The 15,923-nt window shown below is 36.7% G+C and overlaps 1 long non-coding RNA gene across 1 annotated transcript in view; it reads right to left on the reverse strand.

The window, feature by feature from the left end:
* The window catches only part of LOC121041516 (uncharacterized), a 39,122-nt gene extending 24,305 nt beyond the window's left edge, over window positions 1–14,817 (reverse strand). Inside the window, exon 1 of the long non-coding RNA XR_005795773.1 lies at window positions 14,717–14,817. This is a non-coding gene — a long non-coding RNA (uncharacterized LOC121041516). The remainder of the gene's footprint in view (window positions 1–14,716) is intronic.
* Window positions 14,818–15,923: the final 1,106 nt, after the last annotated feature.

The raw sequence follows: 15,923 nt of genomic DNA on the forward strand, positions 1-15,923 counted from the left end.
CTGAAATTCAAACTAGTTCTGGTATTATATCCAGCAACCCTATCTCTCCCACATAGTACAATCCAACCTGGATGTCTTCTGGTCCTTTGATTTTGGAATGTTTTTCATTGCCACAGACTTTTATAAATGCTGGGTATTTTCATTTCCTAAGGTTGCTGTAATGAAGACCCACCAACTAGGTGGCTTAAAACTATAGAAATACATTGTCTCATATTTCTGGATATTAGAAGTCTAAAGTCAAGGTGCTGCCAGGGCTATGCTTTTCCTAGTTCCTTCCTTCTGGCAGCACCAGATGACCCTTGGCTGGTAGCAGGATGACTTCACTCTCTGGGTCAGTCTTCATGTAGCCATCTTCTCTTTCTGTGACTTTTACTCTTTTTATAAGGACACCAGTCATACTGGGTTAAGGACCCAATCTACTCCACTATGGCCTCAATTTAATTAATTACATTGGCAATGACCATATTTCCAAGTTAAGATTGCATTCTGAAAGAATGGGGGCTGGGACTTCAACACATCTTTTGGGGAGACACAAGTCAACCCTAACACTAGTTCTTGTGCTAGGAATACACAGTTTTCTCTTATTTCCCTATGCACTCCTACTTACTTCTACACACATTTTAGATTTCAGATGAACAATTCTCTGGCTTTCTTGAGTACTATCCTCCAGTTTTTGTACTTTAAAAGGACCATATGCTTCTCTTCATTGAACTTTTAGATTCTGTGTGATGAGTCCACATGTGCTACCTTGATACTGTGATGAATGTCTGTGAACTCCATTGGACTGCACTCCATGAAGGCAAAAACAATTCCTGTTTGGTTCATTAGTACCACCTTAGCTGTAAGCCTTACACTTAGTAGTGTTTAATGAAGACTTGTCCTATGAATGAATAAATCAATCATGATTTTGATGAATTATTTTACAGCACAAATGGCTTAAGGACAAAACAAAATCTTTATAAAGATCTTTACAAAGCCTAGAAGAGGCCTAATAGAAAATGTGTGTTCAGTAACAAATTTCTGAGTAAGTAGTTGTTTTCATTCCTACTCTTTTGTTGTTTTTATCCTGAAAAGAAATCAGGAAGACAATTACCAGGCAAAACAGAGATATGTAGTTGTTTATTAAATATATAAAATACTTAATTCATTTTTTCTATTTGAGTTTCTTTTTTGACAGAGGTGTAACTAACATAACATTATATTAGTTTCAAATGTACAACAGAATGATTCAATTTTTGTATATACTGCAAAATTTATATATGTTGCAAAATGAGTTTCTTAGATCCAGATTTGTCACCAAAAGACCATGTCTCACCTGTGTTTGAATAACAAGAGTAAAAGTTGATTCACTTTTGAATACATATAGGAAAAGTTAATCCCAACAAGTTAGTTTAAACATGTTTACTGAGCTTTATACTATTCTTCAATACTAAAATAGACTTTAAATATTTTTAATGTAGGCTGATTCTTTAATATGCTCCAGAGCAGTTGATTTCAAATATTTTTTTTTAACGTTTATTTATTTTTGAGACAGAGAGAGACAGAGCATGAACGGGGGAGGAGCAGAGAGAGGGGGAGACACAGAATTGGAAGCAGGTTCCAGGCTCGGAGCCATCAGCCCAGAGCCTGACGCGGGGCTCGAACTCACGGACCGCGAGATCGTGACCTGGCTGAAGTCGGACGCTTAACAGACTGTGCCACCCAGGCGCTCCTCAAATATGTTTAATAGATACTTGCTAGCTTCCTACTATTTGTGATAACATGCTATTGCATGTTTAATAATTTGATAGGTGAGTAGAGAATCCTACTTTTTTTCCTTTTGTAAACCCTTTGCTCTTACACTACTACCATACTCCCAACACTTCTGACACCAGATGTGTGCATTTCCCCCACACCAAGCAATTCTGTGACATCAGCTGGGTATCATACAATTTAATTCAATTCTGACACTATCTACCTAGAAATAGCATTTCATCCCACAGATTAAGAGCTCAGTCCCAGAACACAGATCCCCACTTCAGATGCCAATCACACTTAATAGGTCCCAGGCTGCCCACAACTTCTGTCCAATTAGGCTATAAAATAGAGGCTACCATGACCTCCTCCTCAGATTTGGTTAATTTCCTGGAGTGGCTCCTAGAACTTGAAGAAACTCTTACTTATGTTTACCAGTTTATTAACGGATATGATAAAGGAAACAGATAAAGAGTGAGATGAAGAGATACATAGCATAAGGTCTGGGAGGGTTTCGAGTATGGGGGCTTCTGTTCCAGTGGAGAAGGGGCATGTCAGTCTGCCAGTATATGGATATGTTCACTAACTCACAATCTTCCTGAACCCCATACTATTGGGATTTTATGGAGGCTTCCTTAACTTCATTTCCAACTCTTCTCCACTCTGTGCAGAAGCTGGGAGTGAGGGGAAGAGTTGAAAATTGCAAGCTTCTAATCATGGCTTGGTCTTTCTGATGACCAGTCTGCATCCAACAGCCCATCCAGCATCACCTGGTTAGAACAAAAGATAATCCTAGTGCTTTTATCATTTAGGAATTTACAAGGGTTTTAGGAGCTCTCTGTTAGGGACAAGGTCAAAGATCACATGTTAAAACAAGAGATGCTCCTTATTCTTAGGAATTTACAAGAGTTTTAGAAGATTTATGTCAGGAACTGGAGAGCAGAGACCAATACATATATTTTCTGTTATCTCACAATGAGGAAGCAAATCTTTCAGGTAGGCCTTCTTATGTAAGTATCTAATTTTCCAATGGAATTAGAATAATCATTTTATCCCCTTAGAAGAATTTCATTGATGAGTCAGTTTCCTTCAAATGGCCTGACTTGAAGAACACCCTAGGATTTGCTTTGTTTTATGAATCTTCAAATGATATCCATGTTTTAAGACAAATTTCATTGTTTTATCCATTTTTTCTCCAATACTTTGTTAATAACTAATCTAGCTTGTTTGATTCATCCACATTTTCAATAAATTCCAGTAGTAGTACAAATTGTTTTCAGATGGACATAGTAAGTTACTTCAATCCATTTTCCCTTTGTTTATAAACAAAGTGTTTCAACTGTAGAGGTATTTAAAAGCTTTGTATTAAATCACAAAAGCAAAAATTATCTCACCTGCACCAAAGTAAAGGGGAGAAAAGAAACATTTAAAATAAGAGATATTTTAAAATCTGACTTCTATTCAGAAAGCCTCTGGGTAAAGGCTGCAGTGGTGATGGGTGCTCTCAGGTGGGTATTCTTGGTAGCCGGCATGGTCCCTCAAGGAGAGCCTAAGCCCCATAAATAGTTGTTAAAAAAAATGTGTAAATCAAAGTGCAAATAGAAGCAAATATTAGACTTTCTAGAATTAGAGCCTCTAAGAAGATAAAACCTTTTTTTAAAATTTTTTTAACGTTTATTTATTTTTGAGACAGAGAGAGACAGAGCATGAGTGGGGGAGGGGCAGAGAGAGAGGGAGACACAGAATCAGAAGCAGGCTCCAGGCTCTGAGCCATCAGCCCAGAGCCCGACACGGGGCTCGAACTCACGGACCGTGAGATGGTGACCTGAGCTGAAGTCGGACACTTAACTGACTGAGCCACCCAGGTGCCCCAAGAAGATAAAACCTTAAGTAGACAAACCGGCAGTGCTATTTGATAAGATCTTCTAAGCAAAGATGTTCTTTCCAAATATTGCTCTATTCATTCTTATTTTTTAATGAAAATAGGAAGTTGTTGGGTTAGAGAATAAAAGAGGGTATGACTAACCTCAAGGATGCAGAGATGATCCTGAAGAGGTTTAAGACGAGGTTAGGTGGTACACTTCCTTTCTCACATAATATAACATGAAAAGGCAAATGGATACAGAGCTGAACTTGGCATTCAGCTCTGGCCTGGATGGAGAAAAAGAACAACAAGTATCCTCATATCCATTTACCAAAGCATGGTAAACTCAGGGAGGTCCAGGATACTAATCTTGTTCAATGTTTTGTCACCAGCACAATATAATGGCTTCAAATTAAATTCAAATAGCATGGGCATTAATTATTCAGGAATATCACCACCAAGCTTTGAATGAAGCTAGATCCTCTTCAGACTGTTGAAGAAGACTAGATAAACACCTACAGCTACTCATATAGAGCCACCAGTTCTCAGTTCTCCTCAGAGAGAACACTGGGGAGGGCCTCGTGGGTCTTCTCTGAATGCTGATTATCTGAATAAATGCATAAATGTGCGCTCTTGCACAAAGCACCTGAATGTGAAATGTGTTTCAACACCAGGCAGAGGTGTTTTCTCTAACATAGGACTAAGAAACTTGATACAGGTATGGATTTGCTCTCTTGTGTGCATGCAGACAGGTGACAAGAAGGCTAAGTAGTTATTTGAGAGCTTCTTCTGGAATACAATTCACTGAGTTCTCAGGAGAAGATGGGTTGGAACATCTGCTTTGCTATTAACTCTTCAATTTTATTGGAAATACCGATCATTACATACTGTGTTGTGTTAAAGTAATTATTGAGAAGCAACACGTAGATTAGGTCACCTACTTTATGAGTCACAGGGTAAAGAGGACAGGGAAGGATCCAAGACAGACTGGAGAAGCATTCTAAGTGCAGCCAAGTAAGGGGTATGCAGACAAATAGAACTGTCATCTTGTGTCTACCACTTCCTGGCTGAATGACCTATAGCAAACTATTCAGCTCTTGGAAATTGTCTTACTCCATTGGTCAAATGGACATAAAAATATCTACTGTAAAGACTACTGATGTGGGATAAATGAGATAAATAATGACTATTACTTGGTACATAGGGCAAGGGTCTACCCAGGTAAAAAGAAATACAGTTGATGAAGCAAGCAAGTATGGGGTGGTTGGACAAAATATCTCTATCAGCTTCAGACAGTAGAAATAGTTATAAAATGACCCATTTCAGCAGACTCACCAGCAACTGGTTTCCAACTTCTAAAAACTATACTTTGTCATGCATTCATGAATTATGCTAAAAGCAAGCCATACCCAACTGGCAACTGTGGAGAAAAAGGATTGGTCAGAAAATGCTTTCATATGAATGCCCTCATATTTTCCCAAGTGTTTTGTCACTAATAGCAAGTAGTTCTTGATATTTTTTGTTTGTGCTTACATTTAATAGTGTTGAACTAATACCAAATGGAGGGGAAGATTTGGTAGGAGTGCTTCTCCTCATACTCTGTCTCTCCAATGTACACCACCCCCTCAAAGACACAGTGTCATGGATGTAATACACACAGACATTCACAGCTACCTATAAGACTATCTTAACCCAACACATAATCTCATTTAAATTATTAGGAGCTATGAGGGATTTCAAATAACTTCCATAAGATTACCAGCCATACTCGATTTCAAAAAAATTAAAAATCATTTTTTTTCAATGTTTAGGAAAAATTTTTGGAATCCAGCTATGCTTCTGTTCCTATTTGACATTTACACACAGAAAATGAATCATAGATATCGCATGACTTACTTGATTCAAATTTGGTAAATTTTTGTAGCTATTAGGACAGTCAACAAGAGAATGGTCTGCTCAAAACTGGATATTTACCAATTTATTTTAATAAAATAATAGCTCTGTAACTATAGTCTATAGCTGGGTAGCATTTGGATGATTATAAAGAGGAAAAAAATCCTGCATCTCCTCTATGATCTAAGACAGTGAAAATATGTCAGGGAAACAAACAAGACAGAGTACTTTCCTTATATAGAGAGTAGAGACAATGGAATGAGGCAGAGATGATAATGACTGAGTGAGCAATGCTATGGACAGAATGACTCTCAAGCGAATCATGCCAACCAGGTAGCAGCCCACTGAATGGAGAGCACCACCTTGAACCACAAAGCTTTCATATTTGCATGGCAAGAAAGAATCAAGATGTGATGACAGAACTTGGAAAGACTAGGACACAGGCAAACAAAGAAGTACAAGAGTTTAGTCAAATGCCACGTATTGTATCTGACTCATGACTTTATAAACGTCTGAGGAAAGTCCCATCCCTGCATTTGACTGCTTCTCTTGACACTAAGAGAAGAGCATATTTGTGAACATTCAGGAGAAAATACTGTTTTATTGATTCCTACTCTGTCTTCTCCCAGTTACATAATGATGTTTATCCTTGCAATGATTACGCCCCCAAACACTGTACATCCTGCCTTTTCTAGTTCATAGCTCCACAGTTTCTCTGTAATGCTGTAAGGGGCAATATATTCCACTTACCTCAGTTGTTACGTGGAAAAGATCAGTGTTCTCAGTGAACATAGGAAAGATTGGCAACTGGAAATGATCTTATAGAACCAAGCAGGAGCTTTGAGCCAATATCAACATGTTAGGAGGATTAAATGAGATAATGTCTATGAAAGTGCTTGTAAACTGTACAACACTTTTTGAAGATACAGTAGGTGAAATCTAAAAGATGCAAGTTCATGCATCCACAGGACAATAAATCCATTGTGTGAGTGTCAAATGAGAGAAACCTGGTTAGAGAACATTTTGATAGAAACCAGGAGTCTGACTTGGCTGCTGGAAAGTCTTACATCATCTGCAATTACAGGTAAGTAGATCACATCTGTCTATGGTGTTTTTTCTGGAAGTCACATTTTAATGGCATATGGATAAACTGGACCCTGCCCCTGCCACAGAACAGAGTATTCAATTAATGAGAGGTTAGAAATTTTGTCATTTGAGCAATAAATATTTCTTCTCAAAAGTTTGGAAAGAATAGTTAGAGTGAAATATGAGAAAAACAAAAGAGGGGGCAGAAGATATATAGAGGCAGAATTCAGCTCAACATAAAGAAAAACATTCTCATCATGAGAACTCTCTTGAACTACGTAACGGGCTGCCCCTTTCCTTGTTTTTATTTATTTATTTTTAATCACTACACTGAGAAGCCTATAATGAGGTTTTCAGAGAAGCCTCTAAGTGGCTACTATGTCATAAAAGGAACCTTCTCCACAGAGCTCCTATGCTCTGTGGCACATGTCAATGGCCATGGCTGATTGGAACAGGAAAGGATGTCTAACCCAAAGGTCCCAACCAGTGAGGTGACTGAGCCTGATATACGAGTCTAATGGGGCCCTCTATTTAGGATAATGGTTAATAAAGCCCATCAGATCCTATCTCTTTGAAAGTATGATGTTTATAGGTAAAAAAAAAAAAAAAAAGCATCTGCTAGGTGGTAGTAAGAGGTGTCAAAGCAGAGACATGAGAGCAAGAGAAGAAGAAGAAAAAAATCGAGGGAAAAGCTGAAGCCATAGGGGCCTAGGTAGAGGTGAAAAGTCAGGATCAATGACCCAGAGCAGGCGTTGAACAACTGTTGGTTTAATCTTTTAGGTTAGTGGATGTTACAGCAGGGCTGTGTCAGGACTAATATTTGACTGATGAGGAGGCATGGCTATGATGTTGCCTCTACCATCCATGGTTCAGCTGAGAAGACCTTCCTTTCCTCCATGCTTTCCTGTGTGTTCTTATTTTCAGTTCCCAGTCACAGAGGTGACATGAGAATGTTTCAAGGTAACCTTTCAAGTCAGGAAGCCTAACACTACTACAATATTACGATATAAACAAAGAAAAAGAAAAGAAATAAAAATCATCAAAAACCAAACCTAAATTAAAAAAAAAAAACTGCTAGTATTTGCCATATGCATCCTTGGGTCTTTATATACATGTGTTGCTTCATGCAACACTCACACAAATGCAAACACACACAAACACATGTACAAAGGGGTCATATAATGCATACAGTCTGGAATGTGAAAATTTTTTTACTCAAGCTAATATGATAATCTTTATTTTGAAAAGTATCTTTTAAAATGATTGTAGGGTATTTCCTTATATTATTGTATCACAATCTGTTCTTTCTTATTTGAATATAGGTGACCCCCAATGTTATGTTAGTTTCAGGCATAAAACTTAGTCACTTGACAAATTTATATATTATGCTATGCTCACCACAAGTTAGCTACGACTTGTCCTGTTACATCACTATTATATCATTGACTGTGGTCCTTATGTTGTGCCTTTTATTTCTATGTATCACAAATTATTTTTAAATCCATTTTTTCAATGTTTAAGTTGTTTCTAATTTTTCTTATTATAAGAAGCTTTGTGTTGAATATTCATAAAGGTCAACTCTGTAAACTCATTGACAATTTTTTAAGATACTATCAAAAGATATGAGTATGTTTAAGACATTCATGATTCAGACTGCCAAAATGACCTTCAAAAGATTTTATCAGGGCACCTGGGTGGCTCAGTCAGTTAACCATTGGACTTTGGCTCAGGTCATGATCTCATTATTCATGGGTTCAAGCCCTGTGTCAGGCTCTGTACTTACAGCTCAGAGCCTGGAGCCTGCTTTGGATTCTGTGTCTCCCTCTCCCTCTGCCCCTCTCCCACTTACATTCTGTCTCTCTCTCAAAAATAAATTTAAAGAACATTTAAAACATTAAAAAAAATTTATCATTTTCCATTTCCAATTGTGGGTGTTCTTTGAACTAGAGTATCCATTACTTGAAGAAGAAGAAGAAGAAGAAGAAGAAGAAGAAGAAGAAGGGAAGGAGGAGGAGGAGGAGGGAGGAGAAATAAGAGGAGAAGGAGGAAGAGAAGAAGACAACAACTAAAGTGATGATCACTTTTAGAAAATTTTAGAAAAACTATAGGATTTTTCTCAATTTGCATGATAGTTGATATAATTAATATCCACACACTAAATATTTTACTACAAAATATCATACAGCTAAAAATATGATTTTAAATATAATCAATGACTCTTAACGTTGATATTTTTTTTCAACAATATTCTTGGAAGTAATGAGCTTCAGTGTTGATATTCTAGAGTTTTCTTATCATTCCTTAAGATTTCAACACTATGAATATCTGAGAGTAGAATTCAGGTTAGATTGCCTTGTATCTAAAGGTACCAAAGAGTTTCACAGGCACAATTCTATTATTAAATAATCATTATAATAGATGTCTCAGCTCAGATTTTGATTGACCTAAATATATTGTTAACAATAATTATGAACAGTAATGAAGATTATATCCAAGATCATGCATGTACCACAATACGTAATCAATAAGCACATGTTGAATAGAAAAATGGATGATTAAATTAGTGTTATTACTTGAGATGTGGAACGTGTGTACATGTAATGATTATATTTTTGCAAGTAAAAAAAATTCTGTAGTGTATAAAATGAAATGAAATGAAATGTATTTGTCTTTGATTACATTCCACAAAAAGCTAAGGTAGTGGTTTAACTATCTAAGCAAATTTGAAAGACACTAATTTAACTATTTACTAATAGGCGAATAAGACTTGTCAGTTCCTTTAAGAGATAATGAATGTTTTAGATTTGAAAGCAGAAAGCAACAAACCAGCTCTTTTGGAAGAATAAATGTACACAGATATAAAGGTTGTAGGCTCAAGGAAATAAAATTCAAAAGAGATCTTTTCCTTATGCAGTAGCTCTGATATTGATGAATGCATACAGTAAGAAATGCACACTCTTGTTATTTTCTAAAATCAAATTAATTTCTTTGTTTCTGGATTTACTCTTCTTCCTAAAACATTCAAAGAAACAAGACAAAATGTTTGAAACAATGGTTTTCAAGACACTGGATACCAGGCAGCATAGGTTAGTGATCCCTGAGACATGGGAAACAAGCAAGATGAGGCCAGCTCAGTATCTTGAGTGAATTTCCAGGCTATGGTACAGTTATGAGCCTGGGATCTCTTATGTAAATGGATATTGCTGAAAGTCCAGAGAGACCAAGATGGCTAGAATCACAGAACACAGTATCAGAGAGGAGATAGCTGTATGCACAACACTGGAGATCTATAAAAAGCTCCACTTGGGTATTCGGTGGAGTAATGATGGTGCATCAACTCTGGAAAAACAATCATCCAAAAGGATTAAAAGGAATAGTATTTGATACTTACACAACATTGAGGAAAGTAGCTTCTCCACAAGTATAGTTAAGAGTATTTACAAGGGTCTTGCCTCTGTAGTGTAGGATAATTAGCCCTAGATTCAATGCTGCCTCCTTCGTACCTAACAAGACCAAAAACTGAACTAAAATAAAAATTTCCAAGTAACTTAACTGTCTGTCAGAACAAAGCTTCAGATATCTAAAAGTACAAAAAGATATAACACTTAAATAGATTAAACTCACAATATGTAACACCCAATTAAAGATTAACAGGAATGAAAGAAGAAATAAGATGACCAATGGTGGAGGGGAGCGGATTTTAAATGATCCAAACCAACCTAAAATTGACACAGATGATAGAATTATTGGACAAAAAACATTAAAACAGTAAGTATAGCTTATTTTTTATATTCAAACAGTTAAATAAGGATATGGAAAATACAGAGTCCCAAACTTCTACAGATGAATACTATAATGCCTTAAAGAAAAATCCATTGGATAGGATTAATAGCAGATTAATCATTATAGAAGAAAAAAGTAGTAAACTTGAAGATAATATAACCTATCCAATTTGAAAAACACATAGAAAAAAATTCATGAATTGAAAACCTCGGGGTGCCTAGGTGGCTCAGTCGGTTAAGCATCCAACTTCAGCTCAGGTCATGATCTCACAGTCTGTGAGTTCGAACCCTACGTCGGGCTCTGTGCTGACAGCTCAGAGCCTGGAGACTGCTTCAGATTCTGTGTCTCACTCTCTCTCTGCCCCTCCCTCCACTCGAACTCTGTTTCTCTCTCAAAATAAAATAAAGACATAAAAAAAAAAGACAAAATCACCAGTAAACTTGGGAAAATTTCAAGCAGCCTAATGTAATATAATTGGAGTCCCCAAAGGAGAAGTGAGAGAAACAAGACTGAAAATATTTGAAGAAATAATGACCAAAAAAATCTTCAAATTTTAGAGAAATACTTGCTTTTTTTATTTCTAATTTAATTCCACTGTGGTCAAATAGCACACTGTGATTGAACAGCTTTTATATTTATTTAGACTTATTTTATGGCCCGTCCAGAATATGTCTTTCTAGATAAAGGTTTCAAGTGTGTTCTAAGAGCATTTGTTTTATGCTTTTTTGGGATATAGTATCCTATAAATGACAATTAGGTCAAGTTGTGTTGAAGTTATCTATACTTATTTGTGTATGACATGATCATCTTTGTAAAAGAATCCAATGTAATCTATAAAAAGCCACTGGAACAAATAAGTGAATTTAAGAGAGCTTACAGATATAAAATCAATATCAAAATCCACCATATTTTTATACGCTAGCAATGAACCATGTAACATTAAAATTTTTTAAAGATATCATACATAAGAACATCAAGCTATTTAGGGATAAATTGGACAAAAGGTGTACAAGACCTAAATACTAAAGCTGTAAAACATTGCTGGGAGAAATTTTATAAGTTCTAAATAAGAGAAACCTTATTCATAATTTAAAGTACTCAATCTTGTTCAAATGTCAATTCTCCTCAAATACCTATAGAATCCATAAAGCCCTAGCAGGCACTTAGAAATATTCATTTGGAAATGTAAAGTATCTAGAGTAGTCAAAACAACTTTGAAAAAAAAGAAAAAAAGAACTAAATTGGAGGATTAAAACAATCTGACTTCAAGACTTACTATAAAGCTACAATAAAAAAAGGTAGTGTGGCATTGGCACCAAAATAGCCAAATAGATCAATGGAACATAGCAGAGAATCCAGAAATACACTCATTTATATACACAGACAAATGACTTTTGACCACACTGCAAAGGCAATTCTGTGGAGACAGAATAGTCCTTTCAACAAATCATGCTTGAACAGCTCAATATCTATATTAAAAAATGAAAATACGTTTTGATGAGTCCCTCCAACATATAATTAATTAATTTAAAATGGGTGACAGAGCTAACTTTCAAACCTAAAACTATACAACTTCTAGAAAAAATAGAAGAAAACTTTTGTGACCTTGGATTGATGAAAGATTTGTTATATATATAGAATTCCAAAAACCAAAATACAATTAAAAAATGATAATTCAGACTTTTTCAAAATTTAAAGCTACTACTGTTTGAAAGATTCTGATACGGGGTGGAGATGATATTTGCAAATCCCTTATCTGATGAATCTACATCTATAAGAACTTCTATAGTGTCCAGTTAAGAGTATAGTTTTCAAAATCAGACTGCTTACGTGATATCATTATTTGCTGCTATTTAACCCCTTACAGTTTTCTTAAGTTCTCAATGCTTCAGTTTTATTATGTGAAAAAAAAGAAAGAAATTTACACTACCTACAGCAAAGCATTGTTGCAAGGATTAATTAGTATAGAGCTCATTGATTAGTATCTAATACATAGTGTTCAATAAGTAGAGGAGTGTGGGAAGGGGGAAAGGGAGAAAAGATTAATTATTTACCTCTACAATATTGGAAGGACTAGAATTATAACTACCTCTGGCTGTTGTACTTTTAAACATTGGCCTGAAAATTAGTTTCTCTCAAATATAAGTGAGGACACCTATTGTACTAACACTTATGACACAAAAATGAAATCTGCATCCAAGAAGCACCATTTTGTCTTGAGAAGAAAAAAAGAAAAAAAAACTAGGGTCAGCATTTCTATTTTCTGCAATCAGCACAGCTTTTCTGTGTGGCTGAGAAATCACTTAATATCTTCCTAATAAAAGGGAGATAAAACCTCTGCTTCCAAATGGAGTTGAAACTGGGGAGGAAGACAGCAGCAAATCTTGGTCAGAGATGACAGATATGCCAGAAAATTAATCCTCAACAAAAATGCAAAATACGATTCTGTGAATTTCTACTTGGGCTATGAGTTGACCAAAAGACACTGCTGTCTGTGCCAAAAAAAAAAAAAGCCAAAAGCAAAATTCATCCCAAATAAAATGTTGGGTTGATCTACTTCTTAATCAACTGCCTTTCCTCCTAAAAGGAGATTACAGATTTTCAACTGGCCTTCATGGTTCCTGACTTTACAAGTGATGCACAGATTGACAAGGCTTCAAACTTTTCTAATAATGAAGCTCTGGTAAGTGGTATCTGGAGACATACTACTTACCATGTCCTGAGTCTACTACACTTTCACCCTCATCCCATGTCATCAAAGGATTATCACATCACAAAGGTGGATGTCACCAATTGTCTCTGCAGTTAGTAGGTTTATAATAGCACTAACACCTTGGTTTTGAGGAGCGGAGCTAGAAGTTGAGCACAGAACAAAGAGGATAGGACATTTAAAAACGAAGTAACAGAAGCCTATGTCACTTCTGGAGTCATTTTGGGGGAAGCAATAGATTGCTCTGGAAAAAATATATTCCCATATGCAACCCATTTTCAGCGTGGCTACTGAATTTCAGCATGAGGCACTCTGTAAGCTCAAAAGTGAAGACTGTTCCTACATTTCGGCATTGGAAAGCATTTCTTTCCTTTATTCCCAAGCTGTTGTTCACGAATCTCTTGTTTCTTATGGGTTAGACCTGATACATCCCTTCAAAGCAGAAATGGGAACATTTTCAAGGACAGAGAATTTGTGAATCTGTTGTTTATTTGGAAAACTGGTATTGCAGCTTCCAAACAAATAGCCCTGGCTCTCTTTGGGACCATTCCCTACTATGCTCTTAAAAGCATTTACAACAGTTTGGAGACAGAGAGAGTGAGCTTTATAGCTCAGACATGCAAAGGAAGCACTCTCCTTCCACATATAAAATGTCTAGACGCAGCAGGCTATTCTCACTTGTAACAGCAGTCTAGTTCTGCTACAAAGTTTTTCTTCAGTAGAGACTGTCCTTCAGATGACACAAAATCCCAAACCAAGACTACCAGTATGAACGGCATGCCAACCACATTCTTTTAGCTCAAATCTGGCACACTTTGTACAGCTGTACTCATTTAAAACTGCAACATAGCAACTGTTTCTCATTTATTCAGTACATCAACAAATATTAAGTACCCACTAAGTGCCCTGAACCATTCTTCGACAATGTATAATTCAACAATGTTAACTCTCAAGGAGCTCCTGATCAATGGCAGTGATTTTTAAGGGCTGGCCTTCCTCTGACAGGGGATTTACATTATTCTCGAGAGTGTTAAAAAACAGAGAGGGGCGCCTGGGTGGCGCAGTCGGTTAAGCGTCCGACTTCAGCCAGGTCACGATCTCGCGGTCCGTGAGTTCGAGCCCCGCGTCAGGCTCTGGGCTGATGGCTCAGAGCCTGGAGCCTGCTTCCGATTCTGTGTCTCCCTCTCTCTCTGTGCCTCCCCCGTTCATGCTCTGTCTCTCTCTGTCCCAAAAATAAATAAACATTGAAAAAAAAAATTAAAAAAAAAAAAAAACAGAGAGAGGTTGAGAAAGACTGACCACTTGTGATGCCTAGATCCCAAGAGAATGTCAGTGGGTCTTCAAGATGGAGATAAGACTAGTTCTACTCTGTCCATTCTTTGAGAAATGCACAGGATACTAAAGAGAAGGAGGGGCAGTGTCAGGCCGCTTTGAAAATTTGCAAGTGGACCAGTCTCTGCAAGAGTCTTTCCACCTTGCTGCATAAACATATACAGAAGCCCTGACCAGCCTCCCTTTCTTTGGGTGTGATGACTGAAGTCAGTATTATAGTGTCTCTGGAATTTTGAATTGGCAGAAATGGCCAGGGAAACCACCACAGAGATTTCACAGTTGCATGACTATTGCCAATGAAGTGACTCACTCACCTCAGAATGCATTGCAAATCATGAGGTCAACTTCAGAGCAGGCAACAGCAGTCATCCAGAGAACCAATCAGTGGGAGATAAATTCTTCAAAGGGTGAATCTTTCCAGGGAAACACAGTAAAAGAAAAATACAGCCAGAGAAAATATATCAGACCTTTACCACAGACGTACAAATAGAACTGACTTAGCTGCTCTAGGCAAGCTCATAAGGGCTTAAAGAGCTTGAATAAAAATAAATATATTTGTTTTTTCCTCTACAGATATAAATAAGTTTATGGGAAGAAAGCAAACAGAGACTATAAAAGAAACTGAATGACCTTATGGAGAAACTCTGATTTTCTCTTATGCTCTTAAGCACCATTTGTTTTGCTCTTCCAGCAATTGAAATGTTTTAACCAGTTCAATATGGTTTATCACTACCATTGTTAAGCTATGCCTCAGTAATTCCACCCTCCTAATTCTTCTCTTCCAATTCATTACATCAAATGTCTGATGCCACTTTGGGGTCAATTCAACTTCACTGACTGCTGGAAGACTGTACTTTATGGAAAAATGAGACAGCATTTGCCATAAGACTATACCAGGAAGATTCTTGAGGTCCTCCTATGTTGTTCTTTGAGATACTTCCTTAATTGACGAATCACAATTTTTGGATAACTGAGATAGAGGAAGCTTTTATGATAAAATAATTTCAAAATAAAATAAAAGGGAAAAATAATATGTTTCCCCAGTTGTCAGACTGGAGGTGGCAGGCTTCAGTGAACACTAGGGACATCAACCTTTAAAAAAATAATGGTAATGGCCTCTATTATTTGAAGTTTGCTTTTCTTAACCAGATCTTGTCGGTACAGGCTCTTCATGCCCACTAAGCACCATTACCAAGTAAGGAGACAAAAAATTGTTCACTACATGTTCCACCCACTAGAGGATAGATTTCATGTAGGCAGAGGTTTTGATTGTTTCATACACTCAGGATCTAGAACAATGCACATCACACAGTATGTACACAATAAATATTTAGGAATGCAATGAATCAATTAAGTGCAAGTTTGTACCTGTGACTTAATTTGCTGAAGAAATATGCAGGAATTTAACTTCTATTTAATTGATGCCTCTTAGAAATTTGAAAGATTCACAGATTCAATCTGCTTTAACACAGAGTTTCTCTGCTAATTTACACATTTCCTTTTGGTCATATGCACATAGGA

Source organism: Herpailurus yagouaroundi, unplaced genomic scaffold, assembly GCF_014898765.1.
Source record: "Herpailurus yagouaroundi ecotype Mexico unplaced genomic scaffold, PumYag 29, whole genome shotgun sequence".
Taxonomy (NCBI): domain Eukaryota; kingdom Metazoa; phylum Chordata; class Mammalia; order Carnivora; family Felidae; genus Herpailurus; species Herpailurus yagouaroundi.